This window comes from Mastomys coucha, unplaced genomic scaffold (genome assembly GCF_008632895.1).
Source record: "Mastomys coucha isolate ucsf_1 unplaced genomic scaffold, UCSF_Mcou_1 pScaffold7, whole genome shotgun sequence".
In the NCBI taxonomy this organism is placed as follows: Eukaryota; Metazoa; Chordata; class Mammalia; order Rodentia; family Muridae; genus Mastomys; species Mastomys coucha.
In genome coordinates this window covers 98,203,575-98,214,841 of record NW_022196913.1, presented here as the reverse complement: position 1 = coordinate 98,214,841, position 11,267 = coordinate 98,203,575, and the positions used below count along the sequence as shown (strand labels likewise).

The 11,267-nt window shown below is 40.6% G+C and overlaps 2 long non-coding RNA genes across 2 annotated transcripts in view; both read right to left on the bottom strand.

Moving 5' to 3' along the window:
* The window catches only part of LOC116082476, a 14,768-nt gene extending 11,456 nt beyond the window's left edge, over positions 1 to 3,312 (bottom strand). The window contains exons 1-2 of the long non-coding RNA XR_004115327.1: positions 3,202 to 3,312; positions 2,872 to 2,920 (exon numbers count right to left, since the gene is read on the bottom strand). This is a non-coding gene — a long non-coding RNA (uncharacterized LOC116082476). The remainder of the gene's footprint in view (positions 1 to 2,871; positions 2,921 to 3,201) is intronic.
* A 4,263-nt stretch (positions 3,313 to 7,575) lies between these two features.
* LOC116082475 lies at positions 7,576 to 8,974 on the bottom strand. Its single transcript, XR_004115326.1, has 3 exons — positions 8,938 to 8,974; positions 8,693 to 8,833; positions 7,576 to 7,712 (listed from the first exon to the last, which is right to left on the bottom strand). It is a non-coding gene; the product is annotated as an uncharacterized LOC116082475 (long non-coding RNA).
* Positions 8,975 to 11,267: the final 2,293 nt, after the last annotated feature.

Sequence of the window (11,267 nt, the reverse complement as noted above, 5' to 3'; positions counted from 1 at the left end):
AAAAAAAACATAAAATAAAGAGTTCAATCATCTTACACTACATAGTTCAGGGCCTTCCTGGACTATATAAGACCGTCTAAAAACAAAACAAAGCAAACAGTAAATAAAATATAGCAGGGAAATAGGCAATTTTTTTCTCTCCTCCATACCAGAATTTGAACCCAGGACCTAGTAAATACTTCCCAAGTGTTGTATTGTTGAAAAAAAAAAGAATATATGATACACAATTGCATATAATTGAATATTTACTATATATGATTAAATAAGTGAACAACACCATATATAATTTATACATATATGTATAATTTAGTTCAAAGGAATATTAAATAAATATTATTGTACTTCTGGCTAGCATTAAGAAGTTACCTGTTGCCAAGAGTTTTAAATTTCTAAGTTTTCCTTCCTGATTGCATTTCTTTGCCCTTTTCCAGTTATCATTACTTTGCATTTGACTTGTTTTTCAATTTTACCATTCACGTTTGTATTCCTAAGCAATATATCATTTCACTTTACTTATATTTTGAGCTTTATAGAAATGGCATCTTGTGGCATGCACTTCTGTGTGACTCACATCTTTACTGAACATTATATCTGAAAACAGATGAACATTGCTGTGCTTATGTCCATGACTGCATAGAAAATCAAAATTTCATTTTAAAGTATTTTCTTTCCTGAAATCAGGTCGCTTTACCTAATTATATGAGCTAATGAGGATACATGAAGAAAGGTGGATGACCAAACCAACTACTCTGAACCTGAGTGCTACCAACAAAATGAAAAGTTTGTTTTCTGATCACATCATGGTTCAGTGCAAAGGGACACTTCTGTGGGGCTGCTCTCCTCCAACAAATGTATCAGGAACCCAAGTTCCTTCTACCCAGGACAGCCAAGATACTCCACACTGGTCTCTGATGGCCATAGAAGGAGAAGATCTCTTTAAGGCTCCCAGGAGCCTTGGCAATGCCTGTTGTGTGTGCCAAGTGAGGAAATGACTTGCAAAACATTGATTTGTAGCATTTAAAAGAAGTCACTGGGTTTGAATAGATTTTAAGCATTTTTTTTGTTTGTTTTAGCATCAGGTGATTGTTTATAGCACTATCCTCATACTGGGTAATGAATGACACAGTGTCATCCATAGCTGTTTTTGATGAACAACTGATTACTTAATATTCTATAATCCAGGACATATACCAGTTTCAACTCTGTCCCACACATGCTCAGTTTGAGCTGACCACTAATCACAGTACACCAAACAGCTCCAAGTAATGTCAAGAACTAGGCTGTGGCTACACCGGGACACAATTAAAGATGCCCATAAGGCCACACTCCTGGAAGGGTCATCACAACTGACCTGACAAAGGACAGTAATTCCATATTACAAACGTATTCCTCATCAGCTCTTCTTTTATCTGTGTTCCAACTGGCCAATAGTATCTTCTAAAGTTTGGATGCATTAAATGTCCCAAAATCCCAAAATTGTGAGGCCAACGAGGTTTGCCTGTAACCAATTATTCCCTAGTCCCACCCACCTCTCTCTCTCTCTCTCTCTCTCTCTCTCTCTCTCTCTCTCTCTCTCTCTATCTCTCTCTCACACACACACACACACACACTTTAGAAACCAGCAGTTTGATCCAACAGCCTTCTAACAACCTTGTTTCGTGACTCTTAGTTTGGGCCACAAAGCCTAAAACCCTAAGGAGAGAGCAGAGTCCATCATGAACTAGGTCAAATATGAATAGAGGTTCTCATAGTCCTGATTTAAGGAGGAGAAAGCGGAGGGAGGAAGTTGCATCAGAACCCAGCAAGAAGGGTCCCCCAGGTATAAGGACACTGACAGCCTTACCACTTGCCAAATGGAAGCACTTGTAGATTCTGAGAAGGGGGACCTTGAACGTCTTTTCTCTCTTTGGTTAATTCCCTTGAACTCATACTATAAGGAAAGCATGCCCCTCTGAGTTCACTTTACAATTGTTATCATCGCAAACCCCTCCACCTGATTTTGTGCCCTCTGGAGGGTGTGAGGCTGTCAGCCAATAGGAAAACAGCAGCCTGAATGCCAAGGAGCACTGATGCTTGAAGCATTAAAGGCTTTGCACCTTTCTAACTAGGGTCTATTTTTGTTAAAGACTGTGTGTGTGTGTGTGTGTATGTCTGTGTCTGTGTGTGTGTCTCTGTGTCTCTGTGTGTCTGTGTCTCTGTCCGTCTATGTCTGTTTGTCAGTGTGTATGTCTGTATGTGTCGGTGTCTGTGTGTCTATGTTTCTGTGTACCTGTATCTGTGTGTCTGTTTTTCTGTTTGTCAGTGTGTATCACATGTGGGGTTCCTGCAGAAGCCAGAAGAATGTACTGAATTCCCTGGAGCTAGAGATTACAGAGCCACTCCACCTGAGTCCTGGGAACTGAACTCATCTTCTGGAAGATCAGAAGGCACCCTTACCCACTCAGCCTTCCCTCTAACCCTTCTAATCAAGGCTTTTATGTTCTGCTATACCAACTTCTCCCTCTCCATGCAGCTTTTTCCACTCACAACTGCCCAGATCTATCCCCTACAATCAGATAAAAGAGCTCTGGTTAACACTCCATGCATGCTCTCCCTCTAGTCTCCCCATCTCCAGAACAGGTAACTCCATTTCTCCCATGTCCCTAATCAAAGCAGCTTGAGTCACTCCTTGATACCTTTGTCTCAGCTCATCTACTCCAGTGTAAGCCCACCTCTCTGCCTCCACCTCACCACCAAATTCCGAGATACCATCATCTCTTCTTGTCTCCAGTCTCTTGAAGATCTCAGGGATCCTGGGTCTAAGGTACATCTAAACATGACAACTTCCAAGCCCACTCCAACCACCCAGATGCATCTGAGGCCCAGGCTCACCTTTTCCTCAGTCTTTTGTCATCTCTTTGAAAATGTTGCCACCGGAAGCCTGGAATGCATACATCAAGAGGCAGAGGGGTCACCATAGCCAGCTAAGGAAACAGTGGGCTACTATGGTTACTATGGACAGGATAAGAATTGCTTGATGTGGAATTGACTCATATTTTAAAAAATCTGATTTATTCATTTTATTTTATCTATGAACGTTTTACCTGAAGTGTGTGTGTGTGTGTGTGTGTGTGTGGTTTCTTGGTGCCCTAGGAGGTCAAAGAGAGCCTGGAACTGGAGTTATGATGTTATGATCCATCATTTGGATGTTGGGAACCAAACCTGGGTCCTCTACAAGAGTAGCAAGTGATTCCTACTCTTCTTTCTGATTGAGCTCTTCTGTAGTTACCCCATCTCAGCATCCCAATCATAGCAACCCCATTCTTCTGGAGCTAAAAAAAAAAAAAAAAAAAAAAAAAAAAAAAAAACAGGATCATTTTAAATGTGATAAATTTCCTGGAGGTGGAATCACAGAGCCATTGTGTCTCTCTCTGTGTGTCAATCTATCTCTCTGTGTCTATCTCTGTCTCTCCCTCCTCCCTTTTCTTCTCTCTCCCAAGTAGAGACCATAGTAACTACAGTAGCCCATTGTTTCTTTAGCTGGCTACGGTGACCCCTCTGCCTCCTGTTTCCCATATTGTCAGTCATTCTACACAATATTCTCAACACAGTGGGCAGTGTTACTTTAAAACTCAGATTGAATGATGTCACCCCTCTGCTCCGAATGTTTGCTTTTCCAGATTTTCTGAGGATCATTGCCTGAACAGCTAAGTTACAAAGCAAAAGCAGAAAAGAAACAGTGGGCTCTAGTATTCATTAGGTATGTCCCAGAATGCTGTGCTGCTCTGGAACTTCTTTAGATCAAAACCATTTTTATTTTTGCTTACAAATTGTTCACATGCTCTGATGACAACCAAATGTTTTTCTCCTTTTGTTTCTTTGGCTAATTCCCTTGGACACACTGTTCAATTAGTTGGTCATCATGGTGATTCATATTAATTTTATAAGGAGCACTCTACTTTCTAGATACTTAAAGACTACATTTGCAATGAATCTTAACAGATATGCCAAGCTACTTGCTTAAAAATGTTTTGATTCACTTCAACTCATTTTGGCCTCGTAGTACTAATAAAAATAGATAATACTTGCTGTACGGCCTTAGCTTGCAGCACAATCTAAGTTGATTATCAAAATAACTCAATAAATCATTTTGATTATATATCTTATAGATGATATAGCATATACTCACACACATATGTACATATATTAGACTATCAAATGTATGCCAAAAGACATAAAGAAAGTCTCCCAAAGACACAGAGCAATGGCACTAGAACAGATTCAGATGTGTCTGACTATGTGACCTGGATATTTGACCTTAAATACTCACACTGCCATAAAAGAAGAATTACAGGATACTAAAATTAAAAGTATGTGTACCAGCATCAGCCTACACACCCTTGAATCCTGTGGACACTGCTGTGTGACTTTGTACTGCTTAAGTGCTTCTCTGAATCTCAATTTCCTCCCCTGACACATGGAGCACAGAATGAAGAAAAGTGGATGAAATGCCAAAATATCTCATGTTTTATTATTCCCTACTTGATAAGGAAGAAAATGCCGTAGCTACTATCTTCTGTCACTCTCTTCTCAAACCACCAACTAAGATGACAGCTCTGGGTCACACAGTTGGAAATTCCTAATTCTGTGTGTGCACCATAGATCTGTGACAAAAGAAAAACAATAGTTCTGGATGCTTCAATATTTCTTACAACTCTTGGAAGTAACCATAATTCATTCCATCCTGTGAATTGTATGCTGGTAGTGTAACCTCATTTCTGCACTATTAGGGGCCTGTAAATTCCTCTTGTATAAAATAACAAAAAGAATTCTAATTTAGTTCTCATTCAGCCAAAACAAAACAAACCCTCAATTTTAACATGTGCTATGCTCCCTGAGGAGACTGGAAAAGCCAAGCATGGCTTCTCATTTTAATGTCTGATCTTCTAAATAAGCTCACAAAAAGGGAACAGATTTCAATTGAATTTATCAAATGTTGATTATTTTGTGGTACCAGCTATTCTGGGTAATTATGGCTCTATAATTCTGTAAACACATTCTGATGTAAACAACAGTGAGAACGGCATTTTTGAATGCTCCAACCATACCCACAACATAACAAGAAGCAGTAATTTATAACTCGTACTAATAATTAGAAGTAATTAACTACTAGAAGCAATTAGGAATAGTAATCTATTTCTTAACATAATGTAATGAGCTGTTTTTTTCTATGTATGTTTGAATATTTAGCAGCCAGTAATTTGTTTGAGAAGAAAAAAAGAAATGTGCTGTTTTGTTAACAATCTTAGATGTCTGGCTTGTGAATCCATCTGGCCCATTAACAGAGAGGTTTGACAAATCACTGGAAAGAACACTGCAGAAATGAGTTCCATGCCATCCTTGTAAAGCAGTGGTCTCAGTTTCAGAGTTATTTAGTGGCTAAATGAGTACTTTCTGAGTATCTCCTAGGTTTTATGTCATGTGTGCTAAAAACTAGATAAATATGCTGAGAAGTATGAATGCCCAAGGAGTTAAGGAAACAGCATAGGACGGCTCTGGGTTTGATCCTTCATACCACCATTCTCTTGAGTGGTCTGTAAATGAAAGGGTTAATTAGATGAAGAGGTAAAAGGAGTCTCTGCCACTGACCAACACATAGAGGAAAATCCCAGGGGCAAGAATGCAGTGAACCTTTTCAATGAGCTGAGACCTGGAGAACTGGAAGCCCTACCACTGAAAGCTAGAAGGAGATTTGGTACCCACATACACATCAGCCACATCGAAGAGTTCAGCCCTCCCCTAACTAGCAATGCAAGATCATGAAGGGCTGAATTAAAGTTGCCTTTTTCAAATGATACTCTGATCATCTACCTGAAGCTAAAATAAGGAACTGGGACAGAAAATGTAGAGAAGCCAACTTAACGTGCCAATCAGGGATTCAGCTGAATGATAAAGTACCCATGCTTACAGCATGGATGAAGAAATCCTGTCTGAATCAGGTCAATTTAGGAAATGATCAGAGCTGAAAATGAACTAAATGTAATTATTGAATAAAGATCCAGGAAGTGACTTGTGCAAGTGAATATATACAAATCATAAAATGACCCAAAAAATGAAAGACTAGGATCCACTTGCATGTTTGAGGATATGTTGAGTTAGAGGGATCCAAAAGACATGAAGTGGAGTTCCTGACCAGTCAGAGGCCTTTGACGTTCAAAAGTTCACAGTGGTATCCACTAAAGATATATTTTGGGTGTCATCGGCACAAAGAAGACCTAGCTGAAAGAAGGCTTAGGATAAGAAGAAACTCCAGTCTGCTCAAGAACAGAGCCTGAAGAAGCCAGACAGTTCAGCCCTCTGCTTCACTCCTCAGGCTCCCCCACTTAATCCTCTGGATCCCCAATGGAGACCGCAAGTGCTATCAGTCCCTTTATGATCTCCCCCTACACTGGAAGGCAGTGACCCTTCACTGCCTCTGCTCTTGCTGCTTCATTCCTGTTAGATAACAATACAACTTTTCTCTCTAGGAACTTCTCCTGGTACAAAGCTTCAGACTCCTAAGGTGCAGCCACTCTCACACTCTCACTCTTGCCATAGTCTTTACCTACATCGGTCTAACAGCACAAATCAGCGCCTTCCTTTGCATCTCTACGAGGGTGTATTCCCTTCATCAGAATTTCACTTCAATTGCTCTGCCCGTGGATCAGGCAGAATCCACATGGCAGGCTTGGAGTGCAGATGCTTTGTTGGGATGTCTGGTGTCTCTCTTTCTACATCTTTCCTAAAACCACCCACTCATAGGCTAGGCTTGTATAGATGGGAATTCAGGGTGGGGCTTGGAAATTATGACCCATGCATTCAGAGAACTCAGCTTCAATAGTTCTGTTTTGCTTCAGCTATGCTACCCTTCAGAGGATAAAAAAAAAATAGTCATTGCAAAGTGTCTGGTCGGAAATCTGCACCAGTTAAGTCAATAGGCATTTCTTTAGTGTTTGCAGTTTACAAAATCAACATCTTTTTAATTTTCACATCAGTCTTATGAGGTAGACTCTTTACACTCAGAAAAATATCATTACCCTCAGGAAAACGCAGAGGAGGATCCCAGTGGCTTATCAAGGTTAGTGATGAAAACTACGGTGGAGTAGTTGAAAGCCATATATTTTTTTATTAATCATTTTATTTGTTTACATTTCAAATGGATATCTCCCTTCCCAGTTACCCTTCCACAAACCTCCCATTCTATCCTCCCTCATCCCCCTCCCCTTTGCCTCTATCATAGTGTTTCTCTACCCACTCACCCAGCCTCACCAGTCTAACATCCCCCTACCCAAGGTCATCAAGCCTCCATAGGACCAAGGACCTCACCTCCCATTGTTGTCAAATAAGGCCATCCTCTGCTACATATACAGCTGGAGCCATGGGTCTCTCCATGTATACTCTTTGGTTGGTGTGTTAGTCCCTGGGAGCTCTAGGTGATCCATTTAGCTGATATTGTTCTTCCTACGGGGTTGCAATCCCCTTCAGCTCCTTCAGTCCTTCCCCTAGCTCTTCCATTGGGGTCCCCAAGCTTAGTCTGATGGTTGGCTGTGAGTATGCACATCTGTATTGGTCAGGTGCTGGTAGAACCTCTCAGGGAACAGCCATACTAGACTCCTGTCAGCAATCACTTCTTGGCATCAAGTTGAGTGATCAGGCTACCCATGCATCTCAAAAATTTTAGCACAGAAATGTTCCTGTCCAAAGGAAAGACAGAGACAAAAAATGGAACAGATACTGAAGAAGAGCCAACCAAAGACCTCCCCACCTAGGAATCCATCCTATCTGCAGACACCAAACCCCCACACTATTGAAAGACATATCTTATAAATGAGTTTTGGACACTTCCTAATACATCAGGCCCCAAACTGTTCAAACTAAGAGACATATAATTGCTAAAGAGGTTGCCCACTTCTAAGTCTCTGCAGCCTTAAAAAACTGGATGAGACTACCCAGAGCAAATGAGCCTAAGACAGTTTTGATCACATTGAGTTATGGAAGTTATGTCAGAGTCCTAACCCCTGGAAGAACATGGGGAGAGGACTAAGAGATAATAAACATTATTAATTCAGAGACAAAAGCACAGGAGAAAAACAAACTATATAGGTCTCTACTCCATAGTGTTAATTAAGTAGAAATATGCATGAACTATGGTTTTAAAGCATGAGGCATCACCACATACAGAATGACTAAGGATAGGTCTAAAAAAAGGAAAAAATAAAGGGCCTGGTCCTTTCCAGACCTACACTCATAAAATCTCTAAAAAGAAGATGAAGAACATTTACTTTCAAATTTTATGTCGTGGTTCATTGCACTCTCAAGTTAGCAAACCACTGAACAAGACCATTGTAGTACTGTTTCTTAGCCTGTTAGCAGAACATGAGAGTATCACGAGATGCAGGATGAGCTAAGTTGCTTTGATCAAGAGATTTTATCAGGGCTTAAGTAAGCCTTGGGGTACCCCAGCAAGGTCTGCCAGCAGACTTTTTGTGGTAAAGCAAACTGCATTTGGTCATGAGCATTTCAAGTTCATTCTTCTCCAGGTCACTTGAGAAAGCCATTTAAATACAGGGCCTTGGCTCCCTCGTCTAAAATAATAGTTAAGAGTGGGAGAGATGGCTCCGCAGCTAAAAACACTGTCTACTCTTTCAAAGGACCCAGGTTCTATTTCTGTTACCCTCATGGAGTCTCATGACCATCCGTAAGTCCAGTTCCGAGGGATCCGAAGCTTTCTTCTGGCTTCTGTCAGCACCTGGCACACAGATGCTGCACAGATGGAGGCAAAACCCCCATACACATAAAACAGAAGTAAATAAATCTGAAAATAAATAAGAATTACATAATTAAACAATGCCCAGGATTCTAAGGTTGTTGTATACTTTCAGTAAGATTCAGAGAGTGAAACACTGCAGAAGAAAATACCCCATAATGGAGAGGCGATGTGCCTCTTGTCCAACTTATGTTTTTGTGAGTTCCCATCCACTGCTAAACGGGACCTCAGAAAAGAGCTAGCACTGAAGTCAAACTCACATCTGTGAGGTCATAAAAAGTGAGGTTCTGATGTACTGGGAGATAGTTTCCTTTCTGATGCTGTTGCAATATATAGATGGCTGCTCCGTGTTAAGTGAGTGCTACCAAGAAAAATGAGCCCCTACTATCATTCCTGGGAACCCCCATTGCTTTTCATCATCTTGTCACCAGAGCTGGACCCCATGCTCACACAGTCACCTGCCCTATAGGAATAGATTATCTTCTGCAATGTGAAAGTCACCCTTATTTATATTCTGAGTGACAAATATATGGTACTCACAGATGGGTTTTTTTTTTTTAATTCTCTTGTCCTGAAATTTTTTATTATTATAGTCTCTGCTAGGCTTTTAGACCTGCAAAGTGACTTTCCCCTTTGTTAGATGAGAAATATCACTGCTTTGTCTCAGCTCGGCTGAGCCCTTAGTTCTGTTTCACTGACCCAGTTTTAATTATTGTTTTAATTATTCCTCAAAACACTTGTATGTGCAGTCCGTGTCTGTGGTCAGTCAGGAAGTCACGTAATCTTGCTTTCAAGAGTGATGAAACTGTTCTCCTAACACAGTTTCTGTATCCTTTTCCACTATTCTTTTCTTGGCACAAACAATAAGTGGAACTAATTCAACTAGGAGTGGGTTGAACAACTTTCCTAAGGATATAGGTTAAAGCAGTATGCCCACATGGTTGTGAAGATCTTGAGAAAAAAATTAACCTGCCTGCGCACTTTTCAATATCAAACACTAGGACAAGGTCTCCACTTAGACATGCTGCATCATTTGCTCAAAAGTTTACTCAAACAGTGGTTCTCACACTTCCCAATGCTGAGACCCTTTAATAAAGTACCACATGTGGTGGAAAACCCCCAAACATAAAAATTTTTGTGGCTACTTCATAACTGTAATTTTGCTACTGTTATGATTCTTAATGTAAGCAATTTTGGAGACTCATGTTTGCCAAAGGTTGCAGCCCACAGGTTGAGAACCACTGAATTCCTGCATCACCCATCATCCATCTTATTTTTCTCCTAAAAAGACCCATGTTGAACTAAACATATACTATTAATTTTATTTTGCTGGAAATTCCACGCAAGGAATGGCAAGGTGAACATTCAACAGCATGTACCATTACTTAGAGGTCACTTGGCTCAGGTGTCATATGAATATACATCTTGTGGCTGCTTTGGCTGCTGATTTAGCTCTAGGGGTTGCAGGATGAACCACAAAGTTGGAGAGGAATTTTAAAGATCATATAACCCAGTATCCAGTCTCCCACTCCAGACATAGAAAATCCGGCAGATAAGCAGTTTCTAGGGATGTTCTGCTTTTGTGTTCACCAGCAAGCACTTAAATGAATAGAGAAATCTCCAGGTCTACCCACCAAGGAGGAGTCACTCTGATTTTCTAGGACTTCTGTCTGTTTCCATTGAAGCCTATGTTGCTACCCACTTGTTTCCATTGACTTCGGAGACTGCTCGATACATTAACAGCTTGCAGGCTGATGAGCCTCTCTATCACAATGGCACCTATCAAGGAAAATTGCTGGTCTGACCCTCACTGACATCGAGTCATTTTAGCTTATCCTCACCACTATTTCCACTATTTCTACTGTCCAGGTCACTAGGGACTATCACTGCTACAGGCACTCTTTGGTAAGAGGGAAGCAAAGATTGTGGAGTGGATTACACTGTCACAGTGAAATGGTGAAAGTCTAGGGGTGTGTAGAGCCAATGATGCCATTAAAGCAGCCTCACAGTTGTTGGCTTGGGAAGGGAATTTTCCTAAGGTTTTCTTACTGTAAGAAAGATGAGGAGGCCATATCTGTTAAAGTCCAGGGTCATTTTTGTATCACAAAAGAAATCATGGCAGTTATGCAAGGAAGTTTTTGTTAGGAAGATCTAACAAACCACCAATCCCAGAAAGAAAAAAACTTAAACACCAATTTCACAGATATCTTTACTATCCTTCCTAGCTTCGATATCATTTGGTCTCTAAGTCCTATTTTGCTATGACACTCTTGGCTATCTCTTTTCATCAAGACCCCATTCAGTTACTCGAGGATCAACTCAATAGTGTAAGGGTCCATGATTCACGAAGAATGATACCCCAGACTCAAATAGTATGCAGCAGCAAAGAGCATGTAGTCTATAGAGAACCTGCATGCCAGGGTCCACCATACTTCGGGAGAGAAGGCAGGAGTGTAGACTTTGCACATCAATTTAAAGACTG